Genomic DNA, 17,669 nt, shown 5'->3' with positions numbered 1-17,669 from the left:
ATCATACTCACGCAGCTGCGATGGCCGAGTGGTTAAGGCGTTGGACTTGAAATCCAATGGGGTTTTCCCGCGTAGGTTTGAATCCTGCTTGCAGCGGCATGAGATTTTGCATGAACACCATTTGGTTTAGTTAAGTAAATGTTCACTTCTTGTTACGCAATCCTCATCAAGTCACAGAGTTAAACGGAAAAAACTCAAACCAGATGTAAACATTGAGACAATTTCCACACTCAGGAAGTGTTTTAGAGAGCAGGTGGCTCGGAAGGGTTCGTAGTCTGGACCTGTCCTGCCTGATCTAGACAAGTCATGAAAAGAGTACTTTTTTTTTATGAAGCGTGTCTTGTTTAAGCTTTTGGACTCTTTCTGAGTACACTTAAGGGCCCGTTGCCACCGCCGTAATATAGGGAAAAGTGGGTAGAAACATGCAGTGATTGATTACCACTCATCTGTGCCCTTTCACTCACTTTGAGTGATGCATGTTGCTATTTTTATTAATTGTATGAAAGCATGCAAAATAAGTGAGGACAACATGGCACTGCTGGTACGTGCCCCGTCCTTCCGTTACTTTATTTTTTTGGTCTCGGCCTGACATGAGCAGAGCATGGCTCGTATACGACAACAGTGACATCATACTCATGCAGCTGCGATGGCCGAGTGGTTAAGGCGTTGGACTCGAAATCCAATGGGGTTTCCCTGCGCAGGTTTGAATCCTGCTTGCAGCGTAGTGTGATTTTGCATGAACACCATTTGGTTTAGTTAAGGAAATATTCACTTCTCGTTACGCAATCCTCATCAAGTCACAAAGTTAAATGGCAAAAACTCAAACTAGATGTAAACATTGAAACAATTTCCACACCTAGGAAGTGTTTTAGAGAGCAGGTGGCTCGGAAGGGTTTGTAGTCTGGACCTATCCTGCCTGATCTAGACAAGTTACGAAATGAGTAATTTTTTTTATGAAGCGTGTCTTGTTTAAGCTTTTGGACTCTTTCTGAGTACACTTAAGGGCCCGTTGCCACCGCCGTAATATAGGGAAACGAGGATAGAAATGTGCAGTGATTGATTACCGCTCATCGGTGCCCTGTCACTCACTTTGAGTGATGCGTATTGCTATTTTTATTAATTGTATGAAAGCATGCAAAATAAGTGAGGACAACAGGGCACTGCTGGTACGTGCCCCGTCCTTCTGTTACTTTATTTTTTATGTCTCGGACTGACGTGAGTAGTGCATTGCTCGTATACGACAACTGTGACATCATGCTCATGCAGCTGCGATGGCTGAGTGGTTACGGCATTGGACTTGAAATCCAATGGGGTTTCCCCGCGTAGGTTCGAATCCTGCTTGCAGCGGCATGAGATTTTGCATGAACACCATTTGGTTAAGTTAAGTAAATGTTCACTTCTCATTACGCAATCCTCATCAAGTCACAGAGTTAAACTGCAAAAACTCAAACTAGATGTAAACATTGAGACAATTTCCACACCCAGGAAGTGTTTTAGAGAGCAGGTGGCTCGGAAGGGTTCGTAGTCTGGACCTGTCCTGCCTGATCTAGACAAGTCATGAAAAGAGTACTTTTTTTTATGAAGCGTGTCTTGTTTAAGCTTTTGGACTCTTTCTGAGGACACTAAAGGGCTTGTTGCCACCGCCGTAATATAGGGAAACGAGAATAGAAATGTGCAGTGATTGATCACCGCTCATCGGTGCCCTGTCACTCACTTTGAGTGATGCGTATTGCTATTTTTATTAATTGTATGAAAGCATGCAAAATAAGTGAGGACAACAGGGCACTGCTGGTACGTTCCCCGTCCTTCTGTTACTTTATTTTTTATGTCTCGGCCTGACGTGAGTAGTGCATGGCTCGTATACGACAACTGTGACATCATACTCACGCAGCTGCGATGGCCGAGTGGTTAAGGCGTTGGACTTGAAATCCAATGGGGTTTCCCCGCGTAGGTTCGAATCCTGCTTGCAGCGGCATGAGATTTTGCATGAACACCATTTGGTTAAGTTAAGTAAATGTTCACTTCTCATTACGCAATCCTCATCAAGTCACAGAGTTAAACTGCAAAAACTCAAACTAGATGTAAACATTGAGACAATTTCCACACCCAGGAAGTGTTTTAGAGAGCAGGTGGCTCGGAAGGGTTCGTAGTCTGGACCTGTCCTGCCTGATCTAGACAAGTCATGAAAAGAGTACTTTTTTTTATGAAGCGTGTCTTGTTTAAGCTTTTGGACTCTTTCTGAGGACACTAAAGGGCTTGTTGCCACCGCCGTAATATAGGGAAACGAGAATAGAAATGTGCAGTGATTGATCACCGCTCATCGGTGCCCTGTCACTCACTTTGAGTGATGCGTATTGCTATTTTTATTAATTGTATGAAAGCATGCAAAATAAGTGAGGACAACAGGGCACTGCTGGTACGTTCCCCGTCCTTCTGTTACTTTATTTTTTATGTCTCGGCCTGACGTGAGTAGTGCATGGCTCGTATACGACAACTGTGACATCATACTCACGCAGCTGCGATGGCCGAGTGGTTAAGGCGTTGGACTTGAAATCCAATGGGGTTTCCCCGCGTTGGTTCGAATCCTACTTGCAGCGGCATGAGATTTTGCATGAACACCATTTGGTTAAGTTAAGTAAATGTTCACTTCTCATTACGCAATCCTCATCAAGTCACAGAGTTAAACTGCAAAAACTCAAACTAGATGTAAACATTGAGACAATTTCCACACCCAGGAAGTGTTTTAGAGAGCAGGTGCCTCGGAAGGGTTCGTAGTCTGGACCTGTCCTGCATGATCTAGACAAGTCACGAAAAGAGTAATTAATTTTTTTTATGAAGCGTGTCTTGTTTAGGCTTTTGGACTCTGTCTTAGTACACTTAAGGGCCCGTTACCACCGCCGTAATATAGGGAAAAGAGGGTAGAAATGCGCAATGATTGATTACCACTCATCCGTGCCCTTTCACTCGCTTTGAGTGATGCATGTTGCTATTTTTATTAATTGTATGAAAGCATGCAAAATAAGTGAGGACAACAGGGCACTGCTGGTACGTGCCCCGTCCTTCTGTTACTTTATTTTTTGGTCTCGGCCTGACTTGAGCAGAGCATGGCTCGTATACGACAACAGTGACATCATACTCATGCAGCTGCGATGGCCGAGTGGTTAAGGGGTTGGACTCGAAATCCAATGGGGTTTCCCTGCGCAGGTTCGAATCCTGCTTGCAGCGTAGTGTGATTTTGCATGAACACCATTTGGTTTAGTTAAGGAAATGTTCACTTCTCGTTACGCAATCCTCATCAAGTCACAAAGTTAAATGGCAAAAACTCAAACTAGATGTAAACATTGAAACAATTTCCACACCTAGGAAGTGTTTTAGAGAGCAGGTGGCTCGGAAGGGTTTGTAGTCTGGACCTATCCTGCCTGATCTAGACAAGTTACAAAATGAGTAATTTTTTTTATGAAGCGTGTCTTGTTTAAGCTTTTGGACTCTTTCGGAGTACACTTAAGGGCCCGTTGCCACCGCCGTAATATAGGGAAACGAGGATAGAAATGTGCAGTGATTGATTACCGCTCATCGGTGCCCTGTCACTCACTTTGAGTGATGCGTATTGCTATTTTTATTAATTGTATGAAAGCATGCAAAATAAGTGAGGACAACAGGGCACTGCTGGTACGTGCCCCGTCCTTCTGTTACTTTATTTTTTATGTCTCGGACTGACGTGAGTAGTGCATGGCTCGTATACGACAACTGTGACATCATACTCACGCAGCTGCGATGGCCGAGTGGTTAAGGCGTTGGACTTGAAATCAGATGGGGTTTCCCCGCGTAGTTTCGAATCCTGCTTGCAGCGGCATGAGATTTTGCATGAACACCATTTGGTTAAGTTAAGTAAATGTTCACTTCTCATTACGCAATCCTCATCAAGTCACAGAGTTAAACTGCAAAAACTCAAATTAGATGTAAACATTGAGACAATTTCCACACCCAGGAAGTGTTTTAGAGAGCAGGTGGCTCGGAAGGGTTCGTAGTCTGGACCTGTCCTGCCTGATCTAGACAAGTCATGAAAAGAGTACTTTTTTTTATGAAGCGTGTCTTGTTTAAGCTTTTGGACTCTTTCTGAGTACACTTAAGGGCCCGTTGCCACCGCCGTAATATAGGGAAACGAGGATAGAAATGTGCAGTGATTGATTACCGCTAATCGGTGCCCTGTCACTCACTTTGAGTGATGCATATTGCTATTTTTATTAATTGTATGAAAGCATGCAAAATAAGTGAGGACAACAGGGCACTGCTGGTACGTGCCCCGTCCTTCTGTTACTTTATTTTTTATGTCTCGGCCTGACATGAGTAGTGCATGGCTCGTATACGACAACTGTGACATCATACTCACGCAGCTGCGATGGCCGAGTGGTTAAGGCGTTGGACTTGAAATCCAATGGGGTTTCACCGCGTAGGTTCGAATCCTGCTTGCAGCGGCATGAGATTTTGCATGAACACCATTTGGTTTAGTTAAGTAAATGTTCACTTCTCATTACGCAATCCTCATCAAGTCACAGAGTTAAACTGCAAAAACTCAAACTAGATGTAAACATTGAGACAATTTCCACACCCAAGAAGTGTTTTAGAGAGCAGGTGGCTCGGAAGGGTTCGTAGTCTGGACCTGTCCTGCCTGATCTAGACAAGTCATGAAAAGAGTACTTTTTTTTATGAAGCGTGTCTTGTTTAAGCTTTTGGACTCTTTCTGAGGACACTAAAGGGCTTGTTGCCACCGCCGTAATATAGGGAAACGAGGATAGAAATGTGCAGTGATTGATTACCGCTCATCGGTGCCCTGTCACTCACTTTGAGTGATGCGTATTGCTATTTTTATTAATTGTATGAAAGCATGCAAAATAAGTGAGGACAACAGGGCACTGCTGGTACGTGCCCCGTCCTTCCGTTACTTTATTTTTTATGTCTCGGCCTGACGTGAGTAGTGCATGGCTCGTATACGACAACTGTGACATCATACTCACGCAGCTGCGATGGCCGAGTGGTTAAGGCGTTGGACTTGAAATCCAATGGGGTTTCCCCGCGTAGGTTCGAATTCTGCTTGCAGCGTCATGAGATTTTGCATGAACACCATTTGGTTTAGTTAAGTAAATGTTTACTTCTTGTTACGCAATCCTCATCAAGTCACGGAGTTAAACGGAAAAAACTCAAACCAGATGTAAACATTGAGACAATTTCCACCCCCAGGAAGTGTTTTAGAGAGCAGGTGCCTCGGAAGGGTTCGTAGTCTGGACCTGTCCTGCATGATCTAGACAAGTCACGAAAAGAGTAATTAATTTTTTTTATGAAGCGTGTCTTGTTTAGGCTTTTGGACTCTTTCTTAGTACACTTAAGGGCCCGTTACCACCGCCGTAATATAGGGAAAAGAGGGTAGAAATGCGCAATGATTGATTACCACTCATCTGTGCCCTTTCACTCACTTTGAGTGATGCATGTTGCTATTTTTATTAATTGTATGAAAGCATGCAAAATAAGTGAGGACAACAGGGCACTGCTGGTACGTGCCCCGTCCTTCTGTTACTTTATTTTTTGGTCTCGGCCTGACATGAGCAGAGCATGGCTCGTATATGACAACAGTGACATCATACTCACGCAGCTGCGATGGCCGAGTGGTTAAGGCGTTGGACTTGAAATCCAATGGGGTTTTCCCGCGTAGGTTTGAATCCTGCTTGCAGCGGCATGAGATTTTGCATGAACACCATTTGGTTTAGTTAAGTAAATGTTCACTTCTTGTTACGCAATCCTCATCAAGTCACAGAGTTAAACGGAAAAAACTCAAACCAGATGTAAACATTGAGACAATTTCCACACTCAGGAAGTGTTTTAGAGAGCAGGTGGCTCGGAAGGGTTCGTAGTCTGGACCTGTCCTGCCTGATCTAGACAAGTCATGAAAAGAGTACTTTTTTTTTATGAAGCGTGTCTTGTTTAAGCTTTTGGACTCTTTCTGAGTACACTTAAGGGCCCGTTGCCACCGCCGTAATATAGGGAAACGAGGATAGAAATGTGCAGTGATTGATTACCGCTCATCGGTGCCCTGTCACTCACTTTGAGTGATGCGTATTGCTATTTTTATTAATTGTATGAAAGAATGCAAAATAAGCGAGGACAACAGGGCACTGCTGGTACGTGCCCCGTCCTTCTGTTACTTTATTTTTTATGTCTCGGACTGACGTGAGTAGTGCATTGCTCGTATACGACAACTGTGACATCATGCTCATGCAGCTGCGATGGCTGAGTGGTTAAGGCATTGGACTTGATATCCAATGGGGTTTCCCCGCGTAGTTTCGAATCCTGCGTGCAGCGGCATGAGATTTTGCATGAACACCATTTGGTTAAGTTAAGTAAATGTGCCCTGTCACTCACTTTGAGTGATGCTTGTTGCTATTTTTATTAATTGTATGAAAGTATTCAAAATAAGTGGGGGATACAGGGCACTGCTGGTACGTGCCCCGTCCTGCTGTTACTTTAATTTTTAGGTCTCGGCCTGACGTGAGCAGCGTATGGCTCGTATACGACAACAGTGACATCATACTCATGCAGCTGCGATGGCCGAGTGGTTAAGGCGTTGGACTCGAAATCCAATGGGGTTTCCCTGTGCAGGTTTGAATCCTGCTTGCAGCGTAGTGTGATTTTGCATGAACACCATTTGGTTTAGTTAAGGAAATATTCACTTCTCGTTACGCAATCCTCATCAAGTCACAAAGTTAAATGGCAAAAACTCAAACTAGATGTAAACATTGAAACAATTTCCACACCTAGGAAGTGTTTTAGAGAGCAGGTGGCTCGGAAGGGTTTGTAGTCTGGACCTATCCTGCCTGATCTAGACAAGTTACGAAATGAGTAATTTTTTTTATGAAGCGTGTCTTGTTTAAGCTTTTGGACTCTTTCTGAGTACACTTAAGGGCCCGTTGCCACCGCCGTAATATAGGGAAACGAGGATAGAAATGTGCAGTGATTGATTACCGCTCATCGGTGCCCTGTCACTCACTTTGAGTGATGCGTATTGCTATTTTTATTAATTGTATGAAAGCATGCAAAATAAGTGAGGACAACAGGGCACTGCTGGTACGTGCCCCGTCCTTCTGTTACTTTATTTTTTATGTCTCGGACTGACGTGAGTAGTGCATTGCTCGTATACGACAACTGTGACATCATGCTCATGCAGCTGCGATGGCTGAGTGGTTACGGCATTGGACTTGAAATCCAATGGGGTTTCCCCGCGTAGTTTCGAATCCTGCGTGCAGCGGCATGAGATTTTGCATGAACACCATTTGGTTAAGTTAAGTAAATGTTCACTTCTCATTACGCAATCCTCATCAAGTCACAGAGTTAAACTGCAAAATCTCAAACTAGATGTAAACATTGAGACAATTTCCACACCCAGGAAGTGTTTTAGAGAGCAGGTGGCTCGGAAGGGTTCGTAGTCTGGACCTGTCCTGCCTGATCTAGACAAGTCATGAAAAGAGTACTTTTTTTTATGAAGCGTGTCTTGTTTAAGCTTTTTGACTCTTTCTGAGTACACTTAAGGGCCCGTTGCCATCGCCGTAATATAGGGAAACGAGGATAGAAATGTGCAGTGATTGATTACCGCTCATCGGTGCCCTGTCACTCACTTTGAGTGATGCGTATTGCTATTTTTATTAATTGTATGAAAGCATGCAAAATAAGTGAGGACAACAGAGCACTGCTGGTACGTGCCCCGTCCTTCTGTTACTTTATTTTTTATGTCTCGGCCTGACGTGAGTAGTGCATGGCTCGTATACGACAACTGTGACATCATACTCACGCAGCTGCGATGGCCGAGTGGTTAAGGCGTTGGACTTGACATCCAATGGGGTTTCCCCGCGTAGGTTCGAATCCTGCTTGCAGCGGCATGAGATTTTGCATGAACACCATTTGGTTAAGTTAAGTAAATGTTCACTTCTCATTACGCAATCCTCATCAAGTCACAGAGTTAAACTGCAAAAACTCAAACTAGATGTAAACATTGAGACAATTTCCACACCCAGGAAGTGTTTTAGAGAGCAGGTGGCTCGGAAGGGTTCGTAGTCTGGACCTGTCCTGCCTGATCTAGACAAGTCATGAAAAGAGTACTTTTTTTTATGAAGCGTGTCTTGTTTAAGCTTTTGGACTCTTTCTGAGGACACTAAAGGGCTTGTTGCCACCGCCGTAATATAGGGAAACGAGAATAGAAATGTGCAGTGATTGATCACCGCTCATCGGTGCCCTGTCACTCACTTTGAGTGATGCGTATTGCTATTTTTATTAATTGTATGAAAGCATGCAAAATAAGTGAGGACAACAGGGCACTGCTGGTACGTTCCCCGTCCTTCTGTTACTTTATTTTTTATGTCTCGGCCTGACGTGAGTAGTGCATGGCTCGTATACGACAACTGTGACATGATACTCACGCAGCTGCGATGGCCGAGTGGTTAAGGCGTTGGACTTGAAATCCAATGGGGTTTCCCCGCGTAGGTTCGAATCCTGCTTGCAGCGGCATGAGATTTTGCATGAACACCATTTGGTTAAGTTAAGTAAATGTTCACTTCTCATTACGCAATCCTCATCAAGTCACAGAGTTAAACTGCAAAAACTCAAACTAGATGTAAACATTGAGACAATTTCCACACCCAGGAAGTGTTTTAGAGAGCAGGTGGCTCGGAAGGGTTCGTAGTCTGGACCTGTCCTGCCTGATCTAGACAAGTCATGAAAAGAGTACTTTTTTTTATGAAGCGTGTCTTGTTTAAGCTTTTGGACTCTTTCTGAGGACACTAAAGGGCTTGTTGCCACCGCCGTAATATAGGGAAACGAGAATAGAAATGTGCAGTGATTGATCACCGCTCATCGGTGCCCTGTCACTCACTTTGAGTGATGCGTATTGCTATTTTTATTAATTGTATGAAAGCATGCAAAATAAGTGAGGACAACAGGGCACTGCTGGTACGTTCCCCGTCCTTCTGTTACTTTATTTTTTATGTCTCGGCCTGACGTGAGTAGTGCATGGCTCGTATACGACAACTGTGACATCATACTCACGCAGCTGCGATGGCCGAGTGGTTAAGGCGTTGGACTTGAAATCCAATGGGGTTTCCCCGCGTAGGTTCGAATCCTGCTTGCAGCGGCATGAGATTTTGCATGAACACCATTTGGTTAAGTTAAGTAAATGTTCACTTCTCATTACGCAATCCTCATCAAGTCACAGAGTTAAACTGCAAAAACTCAAACTAGATGTAAACATTGAGACAATTTCCACACCCAGGAAGTGTTTTAGAGAGCAGGTGCCTCGGAAGGGTTCGTAGTCTGGACCTGTCCTGCATGATCTAGACAAGTCACGAAAAGAGTAATTAATTTTTTTTATGAAGCGTGTCTTGTTTAGGCTTTTGGACTCTGTCTTAGTACACTTAAGGGCCCGTTACCACCGCCGTAATATAGGGAAAAGAGGGTAGAAATGCGCAATGATTGATTACCACTCATCCGTGCCCTTTCACTCGCTTTGAGTGATGCATGTTGCTATTTTTATTAATTGTATGAAAGCATGCAAAATAAGTGAGGACAACAGGGCACTGCTGGTACGTGCCCCGTCCTTCTGTTACTTTATTTTTTATGTCTTGGCTTGACGTGAGTAGTGCATGGCTCGTATACGACAACTGTGACATCATACTCACGCAGCTGTGATGGCCGAGTGGTTAAGGCGTTGGACTTGAAATCCAATGGGGTTTCCCCGCGTAGGTTTGAATCCTGCTTGCAGCGTCATGAGATTTTGCATGAACACCATTTGGTTTAGTTAAGTAAATGTTCACTTCTTGTTACGCAATCCTCATCAAGTCACAGAGTTAAACGGCAAAAACTCAAACTAGATATAAACATTGAGACAATTTCCACACCCAGGAAGTATTTTAGAGAGCAGGTGCCTCGGAAGGGTTCGTAGTCTGGACCTGTCCTGCATGATCTAGACAAGTCACGAAAAGAGTAATTATTTTTTTTATGAAGCGTGTCTTGTTTAGGCTTTTGGACTCTTTCTTAGTACACTTAAGCGCCCGTTACCATCACCGTAATATAGGGAAAAGAGGGTAGAAATGCGCAGTGATTGATTACCGCTCATCTGTGCCCTGTCACTCACTTTGAGTGATGCTTGTTGCTATTTTTATTAATTGTATGAAAGCATTCAAAATAAGTGGGGGATACAGGGCACTGCTGGTACGTGCCCCGTCCTGCTGTTACTTTAATTTTTAGGTCTCGGCCTGACGTGAGCAGCGTATGGCTCGTATACGACAACAGTGACATCATACTCATGCAGCTGCGATGGCCGAGTGGTTAAGGCGTTGGACTCGAAATCCAATGGGGTTTCCCTGCGCAGGTTCGAATCCTGATTGCAGCGTAGTGTGATTTTGCATGAACACCATTTGGTTTAGTTAAGTAAATGTTCACTTCTCGTTACGCAATCCTCATCAAGTCACAGAGTTAAATGGAAAAAACTCAAACTAGATGTAAACATTGAGACAATTTCCACACCCAGGAAGTGTTTTAGAGAGCTGGTGGCTCGGAAGGGTTTGTAGTCTGGACCTGTCCTGCCTGATCTAGACAAGTCATGAAAAGAGTACTTTTTTTTATGAAGCATGTCTTGTTTAGGCTTTTGGACTATTTCTTAGTACACTTAAGGGCCCGTTACCACCGCCGTAATATAGGGAAAAGTGGGTAGAAACATGCAGTGATTGATTACCACTCATCTGTGCCCTTTCACTCACTTTGAGTGATGCATGTTGCTATTTTTATTAATTGTATGAAAGCATGCAAAATAAGTGAGGACAACATGGCACTGCTGGTACGTGCCCCGTCCTTCCGTTACTTTATTTTTTTGGTCTCGGCCTGACATGAGCAGAGCATGGCTCGTATACGACAACAGTGACATCATACTCATGCAGCTGCGATGGCCGAGTGGTTAAGGCGTTGGACTCGAAATCCAATGGGGTTTCCCTGCGCAGGTTTGAATCCTGCTTGCAGCGTAGTGTGATTTTGCATGAACACCATTTGGTTTAGTTAAGGAAATATTCACTTCTCGTTACGCAATCCTCATCAAGTCACAAAGTTAAATGGCAAAAACTCAAACTAGATGTAAACATTGAAACAATTTCCACACCTAGGAAGTGTTTTAGAGAGCAGGTGGCTCGGAAGGGTTTGTAGTCTGGACCTATCCTGCCTGATCTAGACAAGTTACGAAATGAGTAATTTTTTTTATGAAGCGTGTCTTGTTTAAGCTTTTGGACTCTTTCTGAGTACACTTAAGGGCCCGTTGCCACCGCCGTAATATAGGGAAACGAGGATAGAAATGTGCAGTGATTGATTACCGCTCATCGGTGCCCTGTCACTCACTTTGAGTGATGCGTATTGCTATTTTTATTAATTGTATGAAAGCATGCAAAATAAGTGAGGACAACAGGGCACTGCTGGTACGTGCCCCGTCCTTCTGTTACTTTATTTTTTATGTCTCGGACTGACGTGAGTAGTGCATTGCTCGTATACGACAACTGTGACATCATGCTCATGCAGCTGCGATGGCTGAGTGGTTAAGGCATTGGACTTGAAATCCAATGGGGTTTCCCTGCGTAGTTTCGAATCCTGCGTGCAGCGGCATGAGATTTTGCATGAACACCATTTGGTTAAGTTAAGTAAATGTTCACTTCTCATTACGCAATCCTCATCAAGTCACAGAGTTAAACTGCAAAATCTCAAACTAGATGTAAACATTGAGACAATTTCCACACCCAGGAAGTGTTTTAGAGAGCAGGTGGCTCGGAAGGGTTCGTAGTCTGGACCTGTCCTGCCTGATCTAGACAAGTCATGAAAAGAGTACTTTTTTTTATGAAGCGTGTCTTGTTTAAGCTTTTTGACTCTTTCTGAGTACACTTAAGGGCCCGTTGCCACCGCCGTAATATAGGGAAACGAGGATAGAAATGTGCAGTGATTGATTACCGCTCATCGGTGCCCTGTCACTCACTTTGAGTGATGCGTATTGCTATTTTTATTAATTGTATGAAAGCATGCAAAATAAGTGAGGACAACAGAGCACTGCTGGTACGTGCCCCGTCCTTCTGTTACTTTATTTTTTATGTCTCGGCCTGACGTGAGTAGTGCATGGCTCGTATACGACAACTGTGACATCATACTCACGCAGCTGCGATGGCCGAGTGGTTAAGGCGTTGGACTTGACATCCAATGGGGTTTCCCCGCGTAGGTTCGAATCCTGCTTGCAGCGGCATGAGATTTTGCATGAACACCATTTGGTTAAGTTAAGTAAATGTTCACTTCTCATTACGCAATCCTCATCAAGTCACAGAGTTAAACTGCAAAAACTCAAACTAGATGTAAACATTGAGACAATTTCCACACCCAGGAAGTGTTTTAGAGAGCAGGTGGCTCGGAAGGGTTCGTAGTCTGGACCTGTCCTGCCTGATCTAGACAAGTCATGAAAAGAGTACTTTTTTTTATGAAGCGTGTCTTGTTTAAGCTTTTGGACTCTTTCTGAGGACACTAAAGGGCTTGTTGCCACCGCCGTAATATAGGGAAACGAGAATAGAAATTGCAGTGATTGATCACCGCTCATCGGTGCCCTGTCACTCACTTTGAGTGATGCGTATTGCTATTTTTATTAATTGTATGAAAGCATGCAAAATAAGTGAGGACAACAGGGCACTGCTGGTACGTTCCCCGTCCTTCTGTTACTTTATTTTTTATGTCTCGGCCTGACGTGAGTAGTGCATGGCTCGTATACGACAACTGTGACATCATACTCACGCAGCTGCGATGGCCGAGTGGTTAAGGCGTTGGACTTGAAATCCAATGGGGTTTCCCCGCGTAGGTTCGAATCCTGCTTGCAGCGGCATGAGATTTTGCATGAACACCATTTGGTTAAGTTAAGTAAATGTTCACTTCTCATTACGCAATCCTCATCAAGTCACAGAGTTAAACTGCAAAAACTCAAACTAGATGTAAACATTGAGACAATTTCCACACCCAGGAAGTGTTTTAGAGAGCAGGTGCCTCGGAAGGGTTCGTAGTCTGGACCTGTCCTGCATGATCTAGACAAGTCACGAAAAGAGTAATTAATTTTTTTTATGAAGCGTGTCTTGTTTAGGCTTTTGGACTCTGTCTTAGTACACTTAAGGGCCCGTTACCACCGCCGTAATATAGGGAAAAGAGGGTAGAAATGCGCAATGATTGATTACCACTCATCCGTGCCCTTTCACTCGCTTTGAGTGATGCATGTTGCTATTTTTATTAATTGTATGAAAGCATGCAAAATAAGTGAGGACAACAGGGCACTGCTGGTACGTGCCCCGTCCTTCTGTTACTTTATTTTTTGGTCTCGGCCTGACTTGAGCAGAGCATGGCTCGTATACGACAACAGTGACATCATACTCATGCAGCTGCGATGGCCGAGTGGTTAAGGGGTTGGACTCGAAATCCAATGGGGTTTCCCTGTGCAGGTTCGAATCCTGCTTGCAGCGTAGTGTGATTTTGCATGAACACCATTTGGTTTAGTTAAGGAAATGTTCACTTCTCGTTACGCAATCCTCATCAAGTCACAAAGTTAAATGGCAAAAACTCAAACTAGATGTAAACATTGAAACAATTTCCACACCTAGGAAGTGTTTTAGAGAGCAGGTGGCTCGGAAGGGTTTGTAGTCTGGACCTATCCTGCCTGATCTAGACAAGTTACAAAATGAGTAATTTTTTTTATGAAGCATGTCTTGTTTAAGCTTTTGGACTCTTTCGGAGTACACTTAAGGGCCCGTTGCCACCGCCGTAATATAGGGAAACGAGGATAGAAATGTGCAGTGATTGATTACCGCTCATCGGTGCCCTGTCACTCACTTTGAGTGATGCGTATTGCTATTTTTATTAATTGTATGAAAGCATGCAAAATAAGTGAGGACAACAGGGCACTGCTGGTACGTGCCCCGTCCTTCTGTTACTTTATTTTTTATGTCTCGGACTGACGTGAGTAGTGCATGGCTCGTATACGACAACTGTGACATCATACTCACGCAGCTGCGATGGCCGAGTGGTTAAGGCGTTGGACTTGAAATCAGATGGGGTTTCCCCGCGTAGTTTCGAATCCTGCTTGCAGCGGCATGAGATTTTGCATGAACACCATTTGGTTAAGTTAAGTAAATGTTCACTTCTCATTACGCAATCCTCATCAAGTCACAGAGTTAAACTGCAAAAACTCAAATTAGATGTAAACATTGAGACAATTTCCACACCCAGGAAGTGTTTTAGAGAGCAGGTGGCTCGGAAGGGTTCGTAGTCTGGACCTGTCCTGCCTGATCTAGACAAGTCATGAAAAGAGTACTTTTTTTATGAAGCGTGTCTTGTTTAAGCTTTTGGACTCTTTCTGAGTACACTTAAGGGCCCGTTGCCACCGCCGTAATATAGGGAAACGAGGATAGAAATGTGCAGTGATTGATTACCGCTAATCGGTGCCCTGTCACTCACTTTGAGTGATGCATATTGCTATTTTTATTAATTGTATGAAAGCATGCAAAATAAGTGAGGACAACAGGGCACTGCTGGTACGTGCCCCGTCCTTCTGTTACTTTATTTTTTATGTCTCGGCCTGACATGAGTAGTGCATGGCTCGTATACGACAACTGTGACATCATACTCACGCAGCTGCGATGGCCGAGTGGTTAAGGCGTTGGACTTGAAATCCAATGGGGTTTTACCGCGTAGGTTCGAATCCTGCTTGCAGCGGCATGAGATTTTGCATGAACACCATTTGGTTTAGTTAAGTAAATGTTCACTTCTCATTACGCAATCCTCATCAAGTCACAGAGTTAAACTGCAAAAACTCAAACTAGATGTAAACATTGAGACAATTTCCACACCCAAGAAGTGTTTTAGAGAGCAGGTGGCTCGGAAGGGTTCGTAGTCTGGACCTGTCCTGCCTGATCTAGACAAGTCATGAAAAGAGTACTTTTTTTTATGAAGCGTGTCTTGTTTAAGCTTTTGGACTCTTTCTGAAGACACTAAAGGGCTTGTTGCCACCGCCGTAATATAGGGAAACGAGGATAGAAATGTGCAGTGATTGATTACCGCTCATCGGTGCCCTGTCACTCACTTTGAGTGATGCGTATTGCTATTTTTATTAATTGTATGAAAGCATGCAAAATAAGTGAGGACAACAGGGCACTGCTGGTACGTGCCCCGTCCTTCCGTTACTTTATTTTTTATGTCTCGGCCTGACGTGAGTAGTGCATGGCTCGTATACGACAACTGTGACATCATACTCACGCAGCTGCGATGGCCGAGTGGTTAAGGCGTTGGACTTGAAATCCAATGGGGTTTCCCCGCGTAGGTTCGAATTCTGCTTGCAGCGTCATGAGATTTTGCATGAACACCATTTGGTTTAGTTAAGTAAATGTTTACTTCTTGTTACGCAATCCTCATCAAGTCACAGAGTTAAACGGAAAAAACTCAAACCAGATGTAAACATTGAGACAATTTCCACCCCCAGGAAGTGTTTTAGAGAGCAGGTGCCTCGGAAGGGTTCGTAGTCTGGACCTGTCCTGCATGATCTAGACAAGTCACGAAAAGAGTAATTAATTTTTTTTTATGAAGCGTGTCTTGTTTAGGCTTTTGGACTCTTTCTGAGGACACTAAAGGGCTTGTTGCCACCGCCGTAATATAGGGAAACGAGGATAGAAATGTGCAGTGATTGATTACCGCTCATCGGTGCCCTGTCACTCACTTTGAGTGATGCGTATTGCTATTTTTATTAATTGTATGAAAGAATGCAAAATAAGCGAGGACAACAGGGCACTGCTGGTACGTGCCCCGTCCTTCTGTTACTTTATTTTTTATGTCTCGGACTGACGTGAGTAGTGCATTGCTCGTATACGACAACTGTGACATCATGCTCATGCAGCTGCGATGGCTGAGTGGTTAAGGCATTGGACTTGAAATCCAATGGGGTTTCCCCGCGTAGTTTCGAATCCTGCGTGCAGCGGCATGAGATTTTGCATGAACACCATTTGGTTAAGTTAAGTAAATGTGCCCTGTCACTCACTTTGAGTGATGCTTGTTGCTATTTTTATTAATTGTATGAAAGTATTCAAAATAAGTGGGGGATACAGGGCACTGCTGGTACGTGCCCCGTCCTGCTGTTACTTTAATTTTTAGGTCTCGGCCTGACGTGAGCAGCGTATGGCTCGTATACGACAACAGTGACATCATACTCATGCAGCTGCGATGGCCGAGTGGTTAAGGCGTTGGACTCGAAATCCAATGGGGTTTCCCTGCGCAGGTTCGAATCCTGATTGCAGCGTAGTGTGATTTTGCATGAACACCATTTGGTTTAGTTAAGTAAATGTTCACTTCTCGTTACGGAATCCTCATCAAGTCACAGAGTTAAATGGAAAAAACTCAAACTAGATGTAAACATTGAGACAATTTCCACACCCAGGAAGTGTTTTAGAGAGCTGGTGGCTCGGAAGGGTTTGTAGTCTGGACCTGTCCTGCCTGATCTAGACAAGTCATGAAAAGAGTACTTTTTTTTATGAAGCATGTCTTGTTTAGGCTTTTGGACTATTTCTTAGTACACTTAAGGGCCCGTTACCACCGCCGTAATATAGGGAAAAGTGGGTAGAAACATGCAGTGATTGATTACCACTCATCTGTGCCCTTTCACTCACTTTGAGTGATGCATGTTGCTATTTTTATTAATTGTATGAAAGCATGCAAAATAAGTGAGGACAACATGGCACTGCTGGTACGTGCCCCGTCCTTCCGTTACTTTATTTTTTTGGTCTCGGCCTGACATGAGCAGAGCATGGCTCGTATACGACAACAGTGACATCATACTCATGCAGCTGCGATGGCCAAGTGGTTAAGGCGTTGGACTCGAAATCCAATGGGGTTTCCCTGCGCAGGTTTGAATCCTGCTTGCAGAGTAGTGTGATTTTGCATGAACACCATTTGGTTTAGTTAAGGAAATATTCACTTCTCGTTACGCAATCCTCATCAAGTCACAAAGTTAAATGGCAAAAACTCAAACTAGATGTAAACATTGAAACAATTTCCACACCTAGGAAGTGTTTTAGAGAGCAGGTGGCTCGGAAGGGTTTGTAGTCTGGACCTATCCTGCCTGATCTAGACAAGTTACGAAATGAGTAATTTTTTTTATGAAGCGTGTCTTGTTTAAGCTTTTGGACTCTTTCTGAGTACACTTAAGGGCCCGTTGCCACCGCCGTAATATAGGGAAACGAGGATAGAAATGTGCAGTGATTGATTACCGCTCATCGGTGCCCTGTCACTCACTTTGAGTGATGCGTATTGCTATTTTTATTAATTGTATGAAAGCATGCAAAATAAGTGAGGACAACAGGGCACTGCTGGTACGTGCCCCGTCCTTCTGTTACTTTATTTTTTATGTCTCGGACTGACGTGAGTAGTGCATTGCTCGTATACGACAACTGTGACATCATGCTCATGCAGCTGCGATGGCTGAGTGGTTACGGCATTGGACTTGAAATCCAATGGGGTTTCCCCGCGTAGGTTCGAATCCTGCTTGCAGCGGCATGAGATTTTGCATGAACACCATTTGGTTAAGTTAAGTA

The 17,669-nt window shown here is 43.9% G+C and overlaps 22 non-coding genes across 22 annotated transcripts; all 22 read left to right on the top strand.

Moving 5' to 3' along the window:
• Positions 1-14: 14 nt before the first annotated feature.
• TRNAS-UGA (transfer RNA serine (anticodon UGA)) lies at positions 15-96 on the top strand. Its single transcript has one exon. It is a non-coding gene; the product is annotated as a tRNA-Ser (tRNA).
• A 544-nt stretch (positions 97-640) lies between these two features.
• Positions 641-722, top strand: TRNAS-CGA (transfer RNA serine (anticodon CGA)). The gene has a single exon. It is a non-coding gene; the product is annotated as a tRNA-Ser (tRNA).
• A 1,168-nt stretch (positions 723-1,890) lies between these two features.
• Positions 1,891-1,972, top strand: TRNAS-UGA (transfer RNA serine (anticodon UGA)). Its single transcript has one exon. It is a non-coding gene; the product is annotated as a tRNA-Ser (tRNA).
• Positions 1,973-2,515: 543 nt separating this feature from the next.
• Positions 2,516-2,597, top strand: TRNAS-UGA (transfer RNA serine (anticodon UGA)). Its single transcript has one exon. It is a non-coding gene; the product is annotated as a tRNA-Ser (tRNA).
• Positions 2,598-3,143: 546 nt separating this feature from the next.
• Positions 3,144-3,225, top strand: TRNAS-CGA (transfer RNA serine (anticodon CGA)). Its single transcript has one exon. It is a non-coding gene; the product is annotated as a tRNA-Ser (tRNA).
• Positions 3,226-4,393: 1,168 nt separating this feature from the next.
• TRNAS-UGA (transfer RNA serine (anticodon UGA)) lies at positions 4,394-4,475 on the top strand. Its single transcript has one exon. It is a non-coding gene; the product is annotated as a tRNA-Ser (tRNA).
• A 543-nt stretch (positions 4,476-5,018) lies between these two features.
• Positions 5,019-5,100, top strand: TRNAS-UGA (transfer RNA serine (anticodon UGA)). The gene has a single exon. It is a non-coding gene; the product is annotated as a tRNA-Ser (tRNA).
• A 546-nt stretch (positions 5,101-5,646) lies between these two features.
• Positions 5,647-5,728, top strand: TRNAS-UGA (transfer RNA serine (anticodon UGA)). The gene has a single exon. It is a non-coding gene; the product is annotated as a tRNA-Ser (tRNA).
• Positions 5,729-6,590: 862 nt separating this feature from the next.
• TRNAS-CGA (transfer RNA serine (anticodon CGA)) lies at positions 6,591-6,672 on the top strand. Its single transcript has one exon. It is a non-coding gene; the product is annotated as a tRNA-Ser (tRNA).
• A 1,168-nt stretch (positions 6,673-7,840) lies between these two features.
• TRNAS-UGA (transfer RNA serine (anticodon UGA)) lies at positions 7,841-7,922 on the top strand. Its single transcript has one exon. It is a non-coding gene; the product is annotated as a tRNA-Ser (tRNA).
• A 543-nt stretch (positions 7,923-8,465) lies between these two features.
• TRNAS-UGA (transfer RNA serine (anticodon UGA)) lies at positions 8,466-8,547 on the top strand. The gene has a single exon. It is a non-coding gene; the product is annotated as a tRNA-Ser (tRNA).
• A 543-nt stretch (positions 8,548-9,090) lies between these two features.
• Positions 9,091-9,172, top strand: TRNAS-UGA (transfer RNA serine (anticodon UGA)). The gene has a single exon. It is a non-coding gene; the product is annotated as a tRNA-Ser (tRNA).
• A 547-nt stretch (positions 9,173-9,719) lies between these two features.
• Positions 9,720-9,801, top strand: TRNAS-UGA (transfer RNA serine (anticodon UGA)). The gene has a single exon. It is a non-coding gene; the product is annotated as a tRNA-Ser (tRNA).
• Positions 9,802-10,347: 546 nt separating this feature from the next.
• On the top strand, positions 10,348-10,429 carry TRNAS-CGA (transfer RNA serine (anticodon CGA)). The gene has a single exon. It is a non-coding gene; the product is annotated as a tRNA-Ser (tRNA).
• A 543-nt stretch (positions 10,430-10,972) lies between these two features.
• TRNAS-CGA (transfer RNA serine (anticodon CGA)) lies at positions 10,973-11,054 on the top strand. Its single transcript has one exon. It is a non-coding gene; the product is annotated as a tRNA-Ser (tRNA).
• A 1,168-nt stretch (positions 11,055-12,222) lies between these two features.
• On the top strand, positions 12,223-12,304 carry TRNAS-UGA (transfer RNA serine (anticodon UGA)). The gene has a single exon. It is a non-coding gene; the product is annotated as a tRNA-Ser (tRNA).
• Positions 12,305-12,846: 542 nt separating this feature from the next.
• Positions 12,847-12,928, top strand: TRNAS-UGA (transfer RNA serine (anticodon UGA)). Its single transcript has one exon. It is a non-coding gene; the product is annotated as a tRNA-Ser (tRNA).
• Positions 12,929-13,474: 546 nt separating this feature from the next.
• Positions 13,475-13,556, top strand: TRNAS-CGA (transfer RNA serine (anticodon CGA)). The gene has a single exon. It is a non-coding gene; the product is annotated as a tRNA-Ser (tRNA).
• A 1,167-nt stretch (positions 13,557-14,723) lies between these two features.
• TRNAS-UGA (transfer RNA serine (anticodon UGA)) lies at positions 14,724-14,805 on the top strand. Its single transcript has one exon. It is a non-coding gene; the product is annotated as a tRNA-Ser (tRNA).
• Positions 14,806-15,348: 543 nt separating this feature from the next.
• Positions 15,349-15,430, top strand: TRNAS-UGA (transfer RNA serine (anticodon UGA)). Its single transcript has one exon. It is a non-coding gene; the product is annotated as a tRNA-Ser (tRNA).
• An 866-nt stretch (positions 15,431-16,296) lies between these two features.
• Positions 16,297-16,378, top strand: TRNAS-CGA (transfer RNA serine (anticodon CGA)). Its single transcript has one exon. It is a non-coding gene; the product is annotated as a tRNA-Ser (tRNA).
• Positions 16,379-16,921: 543 nt separating this feature from the next.
• TRNAS-CGA (transfer RNA serine (anticodon CGA)) lies at positions 16,922-17,003 on the top strand. The gene has a single exon. It is a non-coding gene; the product is annotated as a tRNA-Ser (tRNA).
• The last annotated feature ends 666 nt before the right edge of the window (positions 17,004-17,669 follow it).

This window comes from Lissotriton vulgaris, chromosome 11 (assembly GCF_964263255.1).
Source record: "Lissotriton vulgaris chromosome 11, aLisVul1.2, whole genome shotgun sequence".
Classification (NCBI taxonomy): Eukaryota; Metazoa; Chordata; class Amphibia; order Caudata; family Salamandridae; genus Lissotriton; species Lissotriton vulgaris.
Note: the sequence above shows the minus strand (reverse complement) of the source record. Positions and strands in the feature narration are given on the sequence as shown.